Source organism: Papio anubis, chromosome 6 (assembly GCF_008728515.1).
Source record: "Papio anubis isolate 15944 chromosome 6, Panubis1.0, whole genome shotgun sequence".
NCBI classification, from domain to species: Eukaryota; Metazoa; Chordata; class Mammalia; order Primates; family Cercopithecidae; genus Papio; species Papio anubis.
This window is the reverse complement of record NC_044981.1, coordinates 105,937,460-105,956,629: the sequence shown is the minus strand read 5'-3', so window position 1 is coordinate 105,956,629 and position 19,170 is coordinate 105,937,460. Positions and strand designations below refer to the sequence as shown.

Here is a 19,170-nt window from a genome sequence, read left to right as displayed (position 1 = left end):
GAGGGGGAATAAGAGAGTTACCAATAGGATTGCAGCACATAAAGTAGATTTGTTTTAAGGTTGGTAAATCTTAATATATCAAAAGACAGAGAAGAGGCCCACAGAAAGAAAGAGAATGAGGCAACGAGTTAAAAGTAGAAAAAACTGATGAGGTTGGATGTGTGAGGAGGCAGTGGGAATTCAACCATGGCACAGGGAGGGGAGTGCGGAAGAGGGAAGGGCCATGCCTGTCCTCAGAAAAGAGAAGGAAGGGACAGGAGAACATGCAGATAAATATTGAGGTGGAGAGAGGGGACAGTGAGGGGGCTGAATTTAAAGGGAAACGTTCTTCCCATTAAAGTGAGGTCCATTTTCCAGGGATGCTTGAGAGTTATTGAGTTGAGAGTTTGAGGAAAAAAAAATAATTTAAAGGAAAAAAAATCACTCCTGGTTTCTGTATGATGTATTACATGACTGCCTAGGAGACTCAATTATCACATTTTTGTGACCATCTTCAGCAACTCTTGGTCACATGGAAGCTAGATGCAAAGTCCAAGATTGGCAGGTCCTGAGCACAGGTGTTCCAGGACACTAAGAAGAGCGCAGCTGAGACACCTGACCAGGCTAGGTAGGAGAACTGTGAAGCCAGGAGAGACTGTAAGGACTAGAAGAGCAGAGACAGTACCATACTTAAGGTTTTGTTAAGAATAAAAAAAATACAAAAACGGTATGTAGGAAGTAAAGTACTAGGAGGGCAGTTATGGCTGGGAAGAAAGGCAGAGGTGGGACCACAGAACTAGAGACACTAAAAGTCGAGAGCCTCCTGTTAGGGATGATCCCTTGACTTTGGGGATGAGCTAGAGAGTCGTTTCAGAAGGACGGGTCCCCAGATGTCCTCGGCCAACCCAGATCTCCCCTGCTCCTGCTTATAATTCTCAACTGTAGGATGTGCTGGGAATGCAACCTCTCGAGATAAGAAGGAATAGTCTAGAACAGCCCAGGCTCTGTTCCCATTCCTCTTATAATAGTGATATAGGAGTTAAGAAGAAATTACTTAGGCAGATAGTGAGGGTACAGGAGTAAGGCTTTTCCTTTTTAATGAAAAGCCGCCCAAATCATTTTCTAACAAAGATCAGCCTGTAAAATTGAGCTGCATAGACAAGCAAGCTGGAAGCTTGCACAGGTGAATGCCGTCAGGAAAAATGCTACCTGGGACTAGACATGTTCAAAATGGCGGCTCCATCGTCCCTCCTCTTTGCCAGCCACGTGTACAGTAAGGAGCAGACAAGACTGCACCAATCAGGTGGAAAGTCTATTTGCATAACAAGATTAGGGTGGGGTGGGCAGCCATACATGCGCACTATGTAAACATCACCTGATCAAACCAATCTGTGAGCCCTACCTAAATTAAACATTGCCCCCTCAAGCCTGCCTATAAAATGCAGCAAACTCCACCAACCCCTCTTTCCTTTTGGAAGCCCCTCACTCTCATGAGAGGGCGGTTCTCCTTTGTCTTTCTTTTGCCTATTAAACGTCCGCTCCTAAATTCCTCGTGTGTGTCCGTGTCCTAAATTTTCTTGGCGCTAGACTGCAAACCCCGGGTATTTACCTCAGACAACGACACCACTTCAATAGAATGTCCTGCAATGCGTTAGCCCCGCAATCCCAATCTTCCCCCGGATGTAGAAACCCAGAGCAGAGTGCTTTGGGGGTCCCCTGGCGGTGGTACGATGTGGGGCATGCACAGACAAATTCCACGTGCCACACGCAGCTTCCCTTTCCCTTGGGAGACGAACTTGTCAGGAATCCTAGGCTTCTTTTGTTTCTTGTCTGTCTGTGAGTATTACAGTTGCTTCACTTAATTTGTCGTGCATATGTTCCGTCTTACCAGACTGGTGCAAGTGTTGGAAACTTCAGATTGGTAACTGGTGCACACCAAGCCTGCTTCACAGTAGTAGGTGCCAAGGAGCTGCTAGGCCTATCCTGTTTCATCCAAGAGGAAAGCCCCACTAATCCTTTTCCTATGTCTAACTTTTTTCTTGCTTCAGTCCAGAGACCAAAATTAAAATGTAAAGAGTAGGATTCTACAAGACAAACGCTATGTTTTCTATTCATTTCTTTGTTATCATTGTTATTATTATTGTCATTATTGTTATCCTTTAACTTGTCATTTTAAAGACAACCTTTGGAGAGAAGGGGGAAAAATCACATGTGCTCAGATCCCATCTCAAACCGGAACCACGCTTTTTGATTCTCAGTGTAGAGCTCATTAGTGCTGCCTGGGTTACTTCTACCAAAAAAAAACAGCTCTGGTCTAGGATTTCCTAAAATAACAGAGACCAGAAACTCTTTTCCTGAGCTTGCCAAACTTGTGTGCTTCTATGACTTTGAAAATACCTGTGCTTTAGCTTGGAACACTCTTCCTACTCTTGCCTACTTAGAAAATTCTAACTTATCCCTCAAGTCTCAGTAGAAGTAGTACTTGTTCTATGCAGCTCCCACGGATTCACTCAAAGAGCAAGTACCACAGGGACAGTATTTTTTAAATAATGCCTGAGAGTTCCTTAGATCGGTAGGTTGTGTTCCTTCCCCGCACACCAGCTACCACCAAAGCCAAGCCAATAAAACTTAACTCTCCATCTGAGTCCATTTTGCTTTTTGTATTTTGCTATAACAGCATATTACAGACCAGGTATTCTGTGTAAATACAAATGGTAGCAATTCTAGCAAAATACAAATGGACTAAGCATTTGTATTTTGCTATAACAACATACCACAGACCGAATCATTTATAAACAAAGAAGTTCATTTGGCTCATGGTTCTGGAAGCTAGGACGTTTAAGATTGAGGGGTCACGGCCGGGCGTGATGGCTCACTCCTGTAATCCCAGCACTTTGGGAGGCCGAGGCGGGTGGATCACCTGAGGTCAGGAGTTCGAGACCAGCGTGGCCAACATGGTGAAACCCTGTCTCTACTAAACTATATATATATAAAAAATATATATATATTTATAAATATATATATAATATATATAAATATATATAAACTATATATATATTTATATATAATTGTATATATATAAATTAACCTGGTGTGGTGGCAGGTACCTGTAATCCCAGCTACTCGGGAGGCTGAGGCAGGAGAATCGCTTGAACCCAGGAGGTGGAGGTTACAGTGAGCTGAGATGGTGCCACTGCACTCCAGCTGGGGGCAAGTATGAGACTTCATCTCAAAAAAAAAAAAAAAGAAAGAAAGAAAAGAAAAGATTGAGGGGTCATATCTGGTGAGGGTCTCTTCCTGTGTCATAACATGGTAGAAGGCATTACATGGCAAGAGCACAGGAGAGAGAGAGGGACAGAAGGGGGCCAAATTCATCCTTTTCTCAGGAAACCATTCCCACAATAACAGCATGAATCCACTTACGAGGGCAGAGCCCTCCTGACTTCATCACCTCTTAAAGGTCTCACCTCTCAACACTGTTGCATTGGGGATTCAGTTTCAACACGCGAACCTTGGGGGATACATTCAAACCACAGCACTCCTCTAGCAAGAAAGAACATATGACAAAGAAAATGTCTTTTCCAGGGAGAATGGGAAATGGAAATCTGGACTTTTCTAGCCCAGAAGAGGGTAGAAAGACAAAGAGAAGCTGAAGGCAGTCAGGCCACAATTGATTCGTAACATCCATGTGTCATGGTTTCCCACTTACCAGGTAGGTTGGAGGATTAGGATAAAAGAAATGAAAGGACATGTGTTTTGTGTGTGCCCCAGTTTCTATTTGGAATTCAGATGAGACTGCTGGGCTTGGTGGCCCATTAGCAGCATGGTGTGCTGCACTGAGTAAAAATGGCGGCACGCTGTGGTGGGGAAGAAAGCTTTGGTTATCATTCTCAGGCATCCCTTGACTTCTGTGGCAGAAGTAGCCCCACCTGCCCTGTGGAGAAAGGGAAAGTACCTGATGGTGCTGGCCAGGGAGTGAGTAGAGAGAGGAATGGTAATGTGGAAAGGGGTGGGAAGGTCACCAAATAGCCAAGGGCCTCTGGGCAGCCTTGGCCTCCAAGCCCCATGGGGTTCCTGCAGTGCCAGGAAGTACTGACAAGAGCCCAGTCAGCAGAGAAAGACCCTGAGGCCAAGATAACATGGGGCACAAGTCCCTCTGTCCGTCACCATCCTTAGTGATAGGCAGGCAGAGGTCACTGCATGCAGAGCCTGGGGAACATAAAGGGCAACAAAGTGTCCAGCAAATGTGCCTATAAGACATTTTTCTTCCCCACCTCCACAAGACCACGAGTGAGTCAACCCCCACTGCCAGACACTCATGTCATTTTGGAATAGGTCACAGTGAAAGGGAAGAAAACTAAAACACTAAATGTATATTAGAAAGGAATTAAATTACTTATAAAAGTTGATTTATGCCAGAAGAAATGGAGCTAAATTAACGAATCTTAATTGACTATTTAACTCAGTAACTAATTTCACTAGCTAGGTTGAGATAACTAACTAGTTAAAGCCAACACACACATAGATGCAGACACACAATACAGATCAAGTTGGACGGGGACCTGCAGTAAAGACCATTACCTAACATAGGGAGGCTACATTTTCTCTTTAAATATTTGTAAGTTTATGATCCTGTTATGCAAAGCCCATACTATATTGTAATTGTTTACTGATACTTATATTCTCACATTAAACTGAGGTTTTGAGAGTCAAGACCCTGTATGTTCAACTTCTAATTCTTCAATAATTCCTGGCATACAAGAAGTCCCTAAAAATATTTGCAGAATAAAGGAAGAGAAGAATCAGAGTTGACAAGGTAGTGTGAGAATAACCACTGGGCAATCTTAATTGACATGCATAACAGCAAAATAGACTCAAGAATCCAACCAAGACAATCTACCTCTGTCTTGGCTTTTGACGAGCTTTAGTTCTGAGTTTTCTTAGTGTTTGTTCTCCTTTATTTATTTTTTCCTTTCTTGCTCCACCGAAGCATTAAGAAGAAAGGAAAACAGAAGACTTTACCTAATGAGCTCTTCCAAATGTTTCTGAGCATCCCCTCCCCTCCTCTGAATGTGTTTGAATGCCACTGTAGAGGTACAGGAATGATAAGGGAAGCAGGCAAGCGGCATGTGCTGTGAGAAACCAGGAAGTCAAAGCACACATGCATGCACACACACAGTTAACCAACAAGTGACCCAGTCATAATGGTATTTTAATAAACACACAGATGTAAATATACATACATATATATGCTGAAAAAACATATAAGGCAAATACAAACTAGTCTACCTGAAACCTTAGACATTATTTTACCCTATGTTCTATCCAGTCTTGCTCCATAATAGGAAACAATACGAAACACTGCTAAGTAGCCTTTAAAAATAATCTTTGCATATTAGTCTGTTTTCACACTACTATAAAGATACTACCTAAGACTGGGTAATTTATAAACAAAAGAGGTTTAATTGACTCACAGTTCAGCATGGCTGGGGAAGCCTCAGGAAACTTACAATTGTGGTGGAAGGGGAAGCAGCCACCTTTTTCACAAGTCAGAAGGAGACAGAAGAGTGAGCAAAGTGGGAAGGATCCCTTATAAAACTATCAGCTCTCGTGAGAACTCACTCACTACCACGAGAGCAGCATGGGGGAAACCACCCCATGATCCAGTAACCTCCCACTAGGCCCCTCCCTTGACACGTGGGGACTATGGAGATTACAATTCCAGATGAGATTTGGGTGGTGACATAGAGCCAAACCATATCACTTTGCAATTGCTTATAGGAGTGCCATGATGAGTTTGACCAAATTCTGCTAAAAGGAATCTTGTAAAATAGGACCAGTGTCTCTAAAGGCATTAGAATTAGGGTGAAGGGAGGAAGGGAAGACCTAGCTGAGTCACAGTGCAGTTGACTCCTGGACACCATTTTCTCCTCCTATCATCCCCCTGCTATTCTGCAGAGCAGGACATCAAAAATGTACATTTTCCAAGATCCTGATCAGATTCTACTCTGAAGGAGCACTCACATGTGATTTGGAAGGCAGAGACAAGCACTCATCACAGTGGTGCTCCTCTGGCAGTGAGGGGCACATGGGGGCTTTGAAAGATGTGGGATTTTGGATGAGCTGCGAGAGTTCTGGAGGCAGCTGCATCTGCTGGAGACCTTACAACCTGCTGCCTCGCTCAAAGCTAAGTCATCTCCTGTATTAAATTCCTTCCTTCTTGAAACACCTGGAGTTGTTTCCATTTCTTTGAACATCCCTGATGCCATGGAACTTAACAGTTCATCTTATTCTATAGTGAAACAGAGAACACATTTTTAGGGAATGCTAGCAAGAGATGAGCTTTTATAAATCCCACCCCTCCTTAATCCACCAGCAAATCCTTTTTTCTTGTCTTACAAGTCAACTTGCATAGTCACTTCCTAATCCTATGATGATCACTCCAGGGCGAACGCCCCTAGGTCCCATCCAGTCCTCCTCATCTAACACAAGACATAGATAGAGGCTCAGCACTGCTGCTTTTTCTGTGTCTTCCGCATTGCTCTCATGGTCAAAGGTCTTCTGTGGCTATATCTTCCCACCTCAGAGCTGAAACGCTCTTACCATCCAGTCCCTCCAGAGCCTGGCTCTCCCCAGCCACCTTTACAACACTTCCATAGCCCATCACATCTCTAGCCAGGCTGCTCTCTCTCCTTTCACCAGCACACCACATGCATCATACCTTGCTTCCTTTGTTCAGGCTTTCGCTCCCTGAGAATGCCCTCGCTCATCTGCCTGGTCCCGCCACATTTGCAGAGACAACTCATGTCTTAGCTCCTCCATGAAGACTTCCCTAACCACACAAAATTCCATCAATACCTTGCTTCTCAGAACTGAAATATTTAAGCATGGGAGACTGCCTCCCAAGTCCAGCGCAAATTGTTGACCCAGAGACTTAGAAGTTAAATGCATGGCTATTCCTTTAAACTACCGTCAGCCCTCTGTATCCATAGGTTCCACACCTGTGGATTCAACCAAGTGCAGATAGGAAATATTTTTTATAAAAATTTCATCAGTACTGAACATGCACACTTCTTTCTTTGTCATTATTCCCTAAACAACACAGTATAATAACTTATTTATATAACATTTACATTGTATTAGATATAAGTAATATAGAGATGATTTAAAGTATATGGGAGGATGTGTGTAGGTGGTAAGCAAATACTACTCCATTTTATAGCAGGGAGTTGCATCATCTGTGGATTGTTGGTATCCAAGGAAGGGGGTCCTGATAACCACAGATATCAAGGGATGACCACTCTACCTTTTGGGATGGTTTTTCGGCAGACACTAATGGCTAAAGATTGCTCCAGCTCCTACGGTATCTTTTCCACATGGCAACCAGCAATCTTTTTACACTGGATATCAAAGCACACTCCTTCCCTGTCCGGCTTCTCCTGCACCATGTCCCCAACATGAGCAGCCAGTCACTCCATTTTCATTACACTGGTCCTTTTGCTCTTCCCTAAAGAAACCATGCTTGTTCCCACCTCAAGACACTGGCAGGTGCTGTTCCAACCATCTGGAAAGCTGTTTGCTTAGAACTTCACATAACTCACTCCCCTTCACTGCGTCTCACTTCTCTACTCAAATATCAGCACCTCAGAGAAGCCTTCTCAGATAATTCTTTCTACCATGCCTTCTCTTCAGGCTCTGTCCTCTTACTCTACTTCATTTTTCTGTTTTTATGCAATACTTCTATGACGTATGTATTTGTTCACTGGTTTATTTTCCATCACTCTAAAAAGGAAGCTTTCCGAGGATGAAGAGGCAAGTGCCTCATGGACCATTATCCCCCTAATAGCAAAAACTGTGCCCACCACATAGCAGCAGCTCAGGAAAGATTTGCAGATTGAAAACATGAATGATTCTATTTCAACCCATTGAGCAATGTTTGGGATAGAGTGAGTCTTACACTCTAGAACTCAAGATAGACCAGATGACTAGAAATCTTTCTGTATCTAAAAGTATGTTTCCAATAATGAACAAAATCAAATGTAAAAGTTGTTTTTTCTTTTTATATGGCATTATAGTCATTTTGATGTGACACTGACATAGCTCTTGTTATGTTGTTTCCCTTTTATAACACAATTTGAATAATTTAAGGACAACCCTGTAAGATCTGCAACAATTGAAGGCAAAGCCAGAAAATGTTATTTCAAGAGTCTTATGATTTGCAATCCTCACCAGCTCTGTGTAATTTTGTTGTGTCTTGTGGTAAAGGCATGAGGTGGAACATGTAGTCCACCCTAGGAAGAGGAATAGGAGCAAACATTTAAACATGCGGACACGTTAACATTGAACTGGCTATTTCTTTTATTGATATCAACAAGCTTTGGCTGCCCCAACATTCAGCGATACTCAGGATAGTCACAGAATTAAAGGTAGCCCAGCCTTTTCTAGCTATACCCTACTTAAGCTAGTCACTTAAAATCTAAAATCCTTTTATTGTGGCATTTCTTAGAACCAAAATACACAAATTTTCATCTTTCTGAAGCTAAGAGCGCCATATAAAATAAAGTTGAAATGCTTTTAGCTCAAGTAAAATAAGCAAATATAATCTCAAATAACAAACAAATGCCAACAAGAGTGGGTTTGGGGGAACAAATCTGCTCAGAAATTTGTATCTGTTTTCTCTAACTATGAAGCAGGCCCAGTCTAACAGCACATTCTGCAGACAAATAATGCCATTATTTATGACCTTTTCAACATTCTATGAATAAGAAACAGGCATAGAAAATTTTTATAAAATTAAAAAATATATCGTCAACAATAGCCAAATGCCACCTAGTTAGGACTAGAACTCACTTATGTTATAATAAAATATCAATAATTTATTTGAACATTAATAAAACATAGGAGTTTGTAGAATTAAGAAGATATTGTTTAATTGTTCCATGAGTGCAATAGCAACCCATGCTACAAATAAATAACCAATTTCTCCATTCATACCAAAATGGTCAGAACGTACAGGAAAGATACTACTGCCACAGATTCACTCAAATGGCTTCAGCCTGCAGGGACACGAAGGCCTCAGAGCACTTCTCCCTACACAATAGCACCATAATTTACCTGCGAGTCAACAATATATTCAAATAATATTCATTTTATCACTTGATATTAAAATGGCTTGAATATGATAAAAAGAATTAATTGGATGTCACAAAGAGCAACCAGATCTTAAGATAAAGAAGCCAAGAGGCATCAAAGGACCTAGCTTTAGTGGGCTGGAAGATGTTACGATCTTAGGGCCCCTCCTGAAGAAAAAGAGTACAAAATTATAAACATAGAATTGTTGTGGAAGTATATTTTATACATAATTGAGAAAAGAAATCTCAACAAATTACATACACAATTTAAGCTGACAAATTCAACACAGATCATAAAAATCCAGCAGAACCATAATATTTTTATTAACTAAATAACTAGCATACTTCTATAATACTTTTCTTCATAACTTTGCTGGATGTTCTTTTAACCCCTCTTCATAAGACAAGAATGATTTAATATATTCCATACAGAGAAGAGAAAGATGGCTTAGTCTTTCCTCTAGCATGGTTGATAGAAAGAGACATTAACAAATACATTCTTGGCAAGAGAGAACCTCCATTTTCACTGGGTGTTGGTAAGAACCAAATCTTCTCTTAACAATGTAACATATTTGGTGAAATTTTCACAAACTGACCTCTGGCTCCATACTAACCTTGTTTCTAACTTGTCTCTCCCCTACCACCAACACACACTTCCAGCTGGGGAGGGAGAGAGTGTTGGATTCAAGATGGTGTCCACCAGATGCTCCTCAAGTTGGCATTCCCAGAAGTTGTTTCTCCACTCGCACAGCCAGCAATACTCCATCATACATGGAAGGGACTGCAAATCACAGAAGTGTATTCCACTCCACTCGCAGTAAACATACGCCCATCTCATCTTCTCCTTGGGTCATCTCAGAATTGTCCATGGCGGCTCCAGTATGGCCCAAGAGGAAGAGAAAGAAGAGAAGTTGGAGTGGAAAGACATCATGGTCTTAATTGACTGAAATTTAAAATTTCTTCTTTGTGAAAGTTTTAAAAATCAAATATCAACGTGTGAATACATGTCTGGGGCCTCTCCCAGAGCCTTGGGAAGGGTTCCTCACAAATGACAGGCCTGACAATTACACTTGGGCAGTTTCACAGTAAAGCTACATCATTCAGAAGATGAAGATTAAAGAAAGAATCCCAGAGTTGAAATAGAAGATTGGTCAGAACTGGAGAGGCAGAGTGAGTCAGCACAGCCACCCTTCTCCTGCCTGTACCACAACCAGTCTCACATGGGCTGCCCAGAAAATGTCGAGTTGTGTCAGGTACAATGAGCACCCAGACAGAGATGGTTGAAAAAAAAGCAAAGAAAAAATACAGTAAATCATGTTATATTACCATTTTGTAGGTAAAATGATCGAATATCTGCAATTTTATATGTCTGACCTAATACTTATTATCCATATTTAGTTAATGCACCATGTACCATATTTTTGGCACTCCTAGGCAGTGTCATGGGTTGAATTGTATCCCCACAAAAAAAGATGCAATTAACTAACCCCAAATATCTCAGAATGTGATCTTATTTGGAGATGGCATCTACAGAAGTAATCCAGTTGAGATGAGGCCATTAAGGTAGACTCTAATCCAAAATGACTGGTGTCCTTTTAAAATGGGGGGATTTGGACACAGAGACAGATGTGCACAGAGGGAAGATGATGTGAAGAGACAGAGAGAATGCCATCTACAACTCAAGGCTGCCAAAAGCTAAGAGAGAGGAATGGAACAGATCCTTCCCTCACAACCCTCAGAAGTCAACCGTGCTACACCTAGACCTCAGACCTCTAGCCTCCAGAACTGCAAAAGAACACACTTCTGTTTTTTACACCATGTTGTTAACAGCACGTTGTTACGACAACCCTAGGAAACTAACCTAGGCATTGACTCCTTAAAGCTTCACTATGCTCCTGTAAGGTGAGTGCTGTTACTATTACATAAATTTCAGAACACTGCAGCTCAGAGAAGCTAAGAACAGTGTCCAAGTTCACAGACATAGCATGGGATGAAACTGGGCTTTGAACCCCAGAAGCCTGGCTCCAGGCTTACTCTTATCATTTCCATGAAGCACTAGCTCAGTGGACTTAAGTTTGCATTCAGTAATTTTTTTTTTTTTTTTTTGAGATGGAGTCTTGCTCTGTCACCCAGGCTGGAGTATAGTGGTGCGATCTAAGCTAATTGCAACCTCTGCCTCCCAGGTTCAAGCAATTCTCCTGTCTCAGCCTTTCAAGTACCTGGGATTACAGGTGCATGCCATCCTGCCCAGCTAATTTTTGTATTTTTAGTAGAGACGGGGTGTCACCATGTTGACCAGGCTGGTCTCGAACTCCTGACCTCAGATGATCTGCCAGCCTCGGCCTCCTGAAGTGCTAGGATTACAGGAGTGAGCCACTGTACCCGGCCCAGTAATTATTTTTAATTAGCAATATCCATGGATAATATGAAGAACATTTTTAAGGCCCTGAAAACCCCTTATTCTCTGAAATACTATTTATAAAATATCCACTAAAATCCTGTTTGCAAGACAGGAAGCTTGCCTCGACTAAGGATAATTGGCAGCAAAATGGGAATGGTGCCCATTCATTTACAGTGAAGACAGAGAGAGACCAAAACTAGTGATAGAAAATGATAGGAAGAGATAGCTTCTAAAACTTCATTTTGGGTGAAAACTAAGAAATAATGTGTTAATTCTCAGGATGAACAAAAACAAACATTTGAGAAGCGGGTAAGTTGTATTAAATTTCTAATAAAGTTATCTAATGCCCTTTATTTCATATTTGATTTTCATAGCTTGACAATAAAGAAGGTCACTCTACCAAAAAAAAAAATTAATGAGTCATTGATTTTTCCAGGGGTATCTCTTATTTTTTGGAGATTCACAATTTTCATTTTGGAGAATCCATCTAGTCTTCCTCCTTATTGAGTTTCTCTTCTTTAGTTCTCACGTAGGTTAACTCTCCGGGAATCTCATTTGTAAATGACTTTGGGTAGTAATGCTTTGAGCTGTTCTCCAACCTCACTTCCATGGACTTTATGAAATCCCACCTCTTTCACAAGAACTGCAGCTTCCCTTTGTAGTTGAAATACACTGTGCTGTCAGGTGTTTACAACTTGGTGAGTTCAGAGGGACTATGGACCAGAAAGACACTGAGCTCTCAAAGCGCACAGATGAGATGGATATAAATAGGTGTTATATGATGTGTACCAGATGCTGTAATGGGGACTGACATTATGCATTATGGCAAAATATAGTTTCCTGAGGAACTTCAAATGTCAGGGACTCTGATAATCAAAACAAAAAATGAGAGCCACCCCCGCCCCATGTCTTTGCTTACAACCTCATTTCCCAAAGTACATTCCAGTGAACTATAATTCCTGGAGACGTGATTAGTAGGGATAAGTAGGAAGTACAGGGAAGCTATGGTTAAGCACTTCTGGGAAACACAGAGTTAAACACAGACCAATGAATTTGAATGCTTTGAGAATTCCCTGAGACTATAATGTACTAATAATGTACATTTTGAATCTCTAAGAGCTACATAGAATAGGTAATGTTTTCCAAAAGCATAAATTTGTTTAAAACTGTCTTCTCTAGCATTGGATAGGATAAGTGTTCAGGAGAGCATACTTTAGAAAACGGTGACTTAGAAAACCCCTTTCTGTATATCTGACACAAGATTATACTTTAGTAAACTTAAAGTGATTGATCATAAACTCTACTCTAGGATGTCCAAATTAGTATGACTTCATTCTTTTAAACAATGATGCCCAGAGCTCAGCTTCAAATAGTTTTGAGATTAGGACCATGGAATATCACAGAAAAAGCATTAGACCGAAAGGAGAATTTACAGAGTCCTCATGACTTGGGGGCCTTGGCTTCTCATTAGCCAATGGGGTAGGGTGGTGAATCCCTAAGGTTCCCTGCAGTACCTAGAACCAGAACTAATAGAAAGAGAAGACTCAGAGTGGCAGAGAATGCTAAGGACAGGTAGGGGAGTACACCATCAATGCTGGTGCCTTTCAAACCAATCATTGCAGAAGTCATAGAATTGAAAGCACAAGATTTCTTCCCTTTTGTAATGCCTATACCAGTTTGTAATAGGATAGAGGCCACCAATAGGCTGATTTCTTTGCAAAAGAATTCACCTATTTTAAGGGATTTTTTTTTAAGTTGATTAAGCCTTAGGCAAGGGTAAACAGAATTGAAGAAGGGAGAAGAGGTGCTACCAAGAAGGATGGTGGAGGATGTCAGGCCCATGACTGAGGAGTAAAGCAGCTGAGAAACAAAGTAATGCTGGTGAAACTGCTCATGTCTATGGGAACCACCAGCAAATTAAACAACATAGCAAAACGATCTAGTCATTTACTCGCTCATGCCATAGTGAGCAGAGAGGTTCCATGTTAGCGTCATGTTAGTAAAAAGTCATTAACTTTAAAACTTCACATCTCTCTTTTTTTCACCTGTTATTTATCATTTCTACCCTGCTCACATCCTCAAGGTGAAGTGAGTTGTCTTAAATTATTAAGTCATATAGAAAAATTCAGGGTGAAAGATCAAAACCAATTAAGAGGCAGGCATCTGGGTTTAATTAGTCACTGCAACTGAGCACATCAGCAGGCTTACTATTAGCTAGCACTGGCTTTCACTAAAAGGAAGTATCTAAGTTCATCGAAATGAGATTAATTTATTTTCCAGGTACTATATTCCAAGAAGGCTATACTGCTGGTGTGTTTATATAAAAAGTGATAGACAAGGAAAGTCTTCATCTCTAATGTTGATCCCACTCCCACACCTTTCATTTCTTCTTCAGCCTGAACTCTGCATCAAGGCCCCTCACAAAGGTTGCTGTCGCCTGGTATTTACCTATCCCATTCTGCAGAATCTCCAGAAAAGAGTTACAGGTTAAAGAAGCCTCCAGCTTCTTCTGCCATCTGTCTGGAGGGTGAAACATGGGACTTAGGGTACCTTCCCCTTAGGAGGAGCAATGGATCTGGATTCTGAAACAGGTCATTACCTGGGGTGGAGAGGTGAAGGGCTGAAGCTTCAAGCTGGCTCTGGTCTAGGCTCTGACAATCGAGGTGTCTGGATCACCCAGAGAGATTCAATATGAGAGGAAACAGTCTTGGATTTAGACCTGTTTTCTTTCTTGTGTTGTGTCTCTCAGGAACTTAATGCTGCTAGGTTGCAGGAGTTGTACACCTTTGCTAAAGAGTCACATGAATATGAATGCTAAGTCACACCACACCAAAAAAAGGTTTTTACAAGAAAAACCTTAAGTGATCATCATCGCAACACTTCTAAGGCATTCTACAGGTGTCTTTTCATTAATTCAACCCATCTCAGAGGCTTACTATCACATCAATCCAATTTGGAAATATTTGGAAAACTAAGATAATACAATGTGTATTTGTTAACTTGTGTAATTTTTCTTCTCAACATCTACTCGAGGCAGGGAAAGATTTTAGAGACACTAGAAGAATAAATGAGCAAGATGTTCTTTGGACTGTCCCCTTCAAATTAAAACTAAATTAAAATGAAAACAAATTAAAATTAAAACTCTGTTGACCTTTTGGCAAATTCTTAGTTGTTTTTAGAGTTGACAGCCCTAACAAGGGCCTCTGTATCAAGAAGTCACAGTGTCAATTAAAGAGGAATCTCTTCAGATGATTTGAACTGATAAGCTGAGGCTCTATGAGGAATGACAGTTAAGAGCATATTAAAGTTGTTATGAAAAAAAGAGAAAACTCTCTGAGTCTTTGTTTGATGTCGGATGCAGAACTGAAGACCTTCTGAGAAAACAAAGGAGCCTGGTTCACACCTTGATGAAATGCAAGCCCAGAAGCACACCCAGTGTGATCCCCTGATGGCCAGGAGCAATTCTCAACTCCACCACTCTTGAAATTTGGGGCCAGATAATTCTTAGACTGGAGGAGGGGGCGCGGGCTGTCTTGTGCATAGTAGGATGTGGGATGTTTGGCACCTTACTACATGCCCACTATGTGTCAGTAGTACTCTACCCAGCTGTGAAAAGCAAAAATGTCAATGTCGCCTGAGGTAGGGAGAGCAACAACCCCAGCTGAGACCCACTGGCCCAAAGCTAGGGCCAAAGCCTTTTATAAAAACTGGATTTAAAATCTGCTCAAGTACTCTGACAGATCTTGGACTGCAACCTCCAGATTTCTGAGCCAAAGAAGGAAAGAAAATATTTTGGTCTGAATTTTTTAAGGTTAAGTCTTACTGCCTGGGTACCTCAATAATTTTGAAATCCCAATATGGCCCCAGGATAATTTTCAGATTGTCAATAGCGCTGAATTCTCATGAGTCCATCAGGCTGTTAGCTGCCATAGGTACCCGCAAGAACCACAAAAATAGTCTCTAACATGAATAGAGCTTCACATTCTACCCAGAATTTTTACATTTGTTATCTTATTTAAGTCTGCATGAGTTATTTATTTAGAATTTCCCAGTTTGGACAAAGTCTAGCTTATCTCTGAGGAATCTTGGTCAGCCACAATAATTTTAGTTTTCGTATAGTAGATACTTTCTGATGATAATCAGGAAAAGAGCTCATCAGTGTTTTATGGCCATTCCAATAGGTGGTACTAAGATTATGTCGTCAACATGGAAGTGGATGAATATCTTCCTAATTGCTATGAAAGGAAGAGAAACATCCAAATTACCTAATTGTCGCACGGTTACTCAAATACACATTTAATAGAAGAATGGCATTGCTTCACACCACTTAGATTGGATTTTGGTCTGACAAAAGACATTTCTTTCCCCCTTAGATTTTGATAATAGTATTGCGAGTTGGACCTTGAGAAAAAAAAAAAAAAAATTCTGCCTACATGTTGAAGACCAGCAAAACAAAAATAAGCATTGAGAAGAGTTCCATGTTGTTCTCAATCGTTTTATCAGCAGCCTGAGAATACAGCAATGAACAGTGTTAAACTAGTTTTGCATAAAATTTAAACCGTTTTAGGATTAGGTTAAACTCAAGGCTACAATTTACATAAATGTCCCACAGAGTGCTGACTCTGTAATTTATAGGCAATTGAGATTCTCCCTATCCAATCCTGATAGAAAAATACCTGAAGAGTTAATTTAGCAAAGATTGAGGCCCATGCCTCAGGGGAGACTCTAAACTCTGTAGGACAGAAAGAAAGAACCCCCTGGGATACTTTTAAGGTGACTGAAGGGCTTTTAACATGCAGCTGGTTTACTGCATTCCAGATAATAAGAGGCCAGAAATATGTAACACACAGCAGGACTCTTGTAGAGAAGTCCAGTATAATTAGTCATCTGATCATCAACAAAGATTTAGGCTCCTGCCATTACAGAATCCATTGCTTGGGGGGCAATGTCCCCAGATCTGCATTTGGTATTGTTTCTGACAAGCAAACTCAAAGACTCCCTCCCAAATCTATTATAACCTGATTTTTGAAAAGGATAAGTTGCTTATAAAAACATTTGAACTTAATAAGTTTACATATGACTCATCTGGGTTCCGATTGCAGTATTATCTTGATAGCACCGCCAGGCTGCATGGTTTACGGGCAGGCTTCATCCAGCAGGGAGACAGACAGGCCCATTCACTGCCCAGAAATGGAGCCTTCCAGGCCAGTGGTTCTGAAGGTGGCTCTGAGCATACCCTAACTCTATCAGAAGCATCTGAGTACCTGCTGAAAATGCAGATTCCAGGCTCCCACCCCAGACCTACTGAACTTGAATTTTGGGAAGAGAAGTCCCTGGAATCTGGATTTTAACAACCATCTAAAAGTGATCCTAATTTTTTTTTTTTTTTTTTTTTGAGATGGAGTCTTGCTCTGTCGCCCAGATTGGAGTGCAGTGGTGCAACCTCAGCTCACTGCAAGCTCCATCTCCCAGGTTCAGGCCATTCTCCTGCCTCAGCCTCCCAAGTAGCTGGGACTACAGGCGCCCACCACCACGCCCGGCTAGTTTTTTGTATTTTTAGTAGAGATGGGGTTTCACCGTGTTAGCCAGGATGGTCTTGATCTCCTGACCTCGTGATCCACCCGCCTCGGCCTCCCAAAGTGCTGGGATTACAGGCATAAGCCACCGCTCCTGGCCCTAAAGGTGATTCTTGAAAGCACTAGAGTCTGACTCTCCAAAGAGTGACATGAAATTCGAAGAAAACAGGTCCCATCTTAATGTGCTTGTGTGCATAGCGTCAGCTCTTTGGTTGCATGTTTGGTCAATCATGGTGACTTCATGACAGATTTGGTTTAAGAGGTGAGTGCTTAATTTAAAACCCAGATGTCTACAGCCCCTTCCTGGTTCCCACACTCTACCACAACTCACCTTACCTTGCACCTTATTTGAGGCATACCCAGTGTGATCCCCTTCAAATTCACACACACGTACACACACACACACACTTATAAAAGGCAATAAAAATGCATACCTGGCACTCTTCTCTGATGGACCTGTGCTGTGCCTCCTCTAGAGATGTTGGTCTGACCCTCTGAATAGCTGTTGCATTTGCTAGATTTTAGCATTTGCTAAAACCTGGCTCCTTGCCTCTTCTTCCCCCCACTTTCCAGTTGTAATAATTATTTCATTGTTGAAAGAGGCTCTCCATTCCCCCATGAAAGGCTTACAGAAAATACTTACCATAGGTATTTGAGTTACTCCTGCCCTTATGCATGAACTTATACATTCTGATAAATAAGTAGCAGCTTCTCTTTTATCCTTCTTATTGACCATCCTACAATCTACAGTTACTGTCATCAAATAGCAAGAACTATAACAAAAAGTAGGAAAAACCTTTGTGAAAAGAAAACGTGCACAAGGAATGAAAAGAGCTTAACACCTGCTTATTACTCAACCTTTACATCATATCAATGTAACATAATGTTATTTGATTAAAGGACAACACATTTTTTCAAGGAAAAGAGTAAGACTTTAGAAATGTCTATTTCCAGCAGTGATTTTTAAATCAGATCTTTTTTGAGAAAGAAATGCAGCGTATCAAAATCTCACTAATTTCAGCCAGTTGGCAAACTATTAAGTGTCCATTTTCTATCATACAAATTAAACACTATATCTGGCTTCCAGGGGACTCCTGAACTAAGATTGTGTTGTTGTAGATTATCAGAGTCTTCCATGAGCTTTACAAGGTAGAAAAATAGAACACCATCATATTCTGCAGCTTCTTAGTACATGAACACGGCTATGAGATAGAGCACGGCAGAGTTCCCTATGCTTCTATGGATGTGTGCAAGGGCAGAACCCACAGTGCAAGGCAGTCTGTCCCTGGGAGGCCTCTGCCACACCCAGCACAGCTGACAACTGCCAAGGAATGATACAAGACCGTCACCTAACAAAATTCTATTTGTAAAAGGAGGACTGTCAAATTCATTTGGAAAACACAATCATCTACAGATTCATGAAAACATTGCTCTATCGAGACTCTGAAAATTCGTATAGTAAAGACAATGCTAACCTTGTTTGAGGTGGCATTCCTCCAACTTGTTTGATCCTGGAACTTTTTTCTAATCACACCTATTCCTCTCCCATGGACCCACAGTTCTGCAGGGAACAATTTTAGGCAATTCCATCGGCCCTAAGAGTGTCTGAGGTCCATGGCGGCTACATAGAATGCTACCGTCACTGCATACTGCCAGGGAGTCTGGGGCCCCTCAGTCAACAAGAGCTGTGATAGAGTCTCGAGACCACGGAGAGCTTTTCTGGGTGGTGAGCAGAGACTTGGCGAAGTATGAGGTTGGCTTCCAAGGTGATAGAGTTTGGATGTGTGTCCCTGCCCAAATCTCACATTGAATTGTAATCCCCAATGTTGGAGGTGGGGCCTGGCAGGAGGTGTTTGGGTCATGGAGGTGGATCCCTCATGGCTTGGTCTTGTCTTCAAGACAGTGAGTGAGTGAGTGAGTTTGTGTGAGATCTGGTCCTTTAAAAGTGTATGGTACCTCCCCCCACCACTCCCTCTTGCTTCTGCTCTGGCCATGTGATGTGTCTGCTCCCACTTCACCTCCTGCCATGGGTAAAAGCTTCCTGACACCTCCCCAGAAACAAATGCTGGCACTATGCTTCATG

At 41.5% G+C, this 19,170-nt stretch overlaps 1 non-coding gene across 1 annotated transcript; it reads left to right on the top strand.

The window, feature by feature from the left end:
• The first annotated feature begins 14,754 nt into the window (after positions 1-14,754).
• LOC116275557 lies at positions 14,755-14,829 on the top strand. Its single transcript, XR_004184673.1, has one exon. It is a non-coding gene; the product is annotated as a small nucleolar RNA SNORD28 (small nucleolar RNA).
• The last annotated feature ends 4,341 nt before the right edge of the window (positions 14,830-19,170 follow it).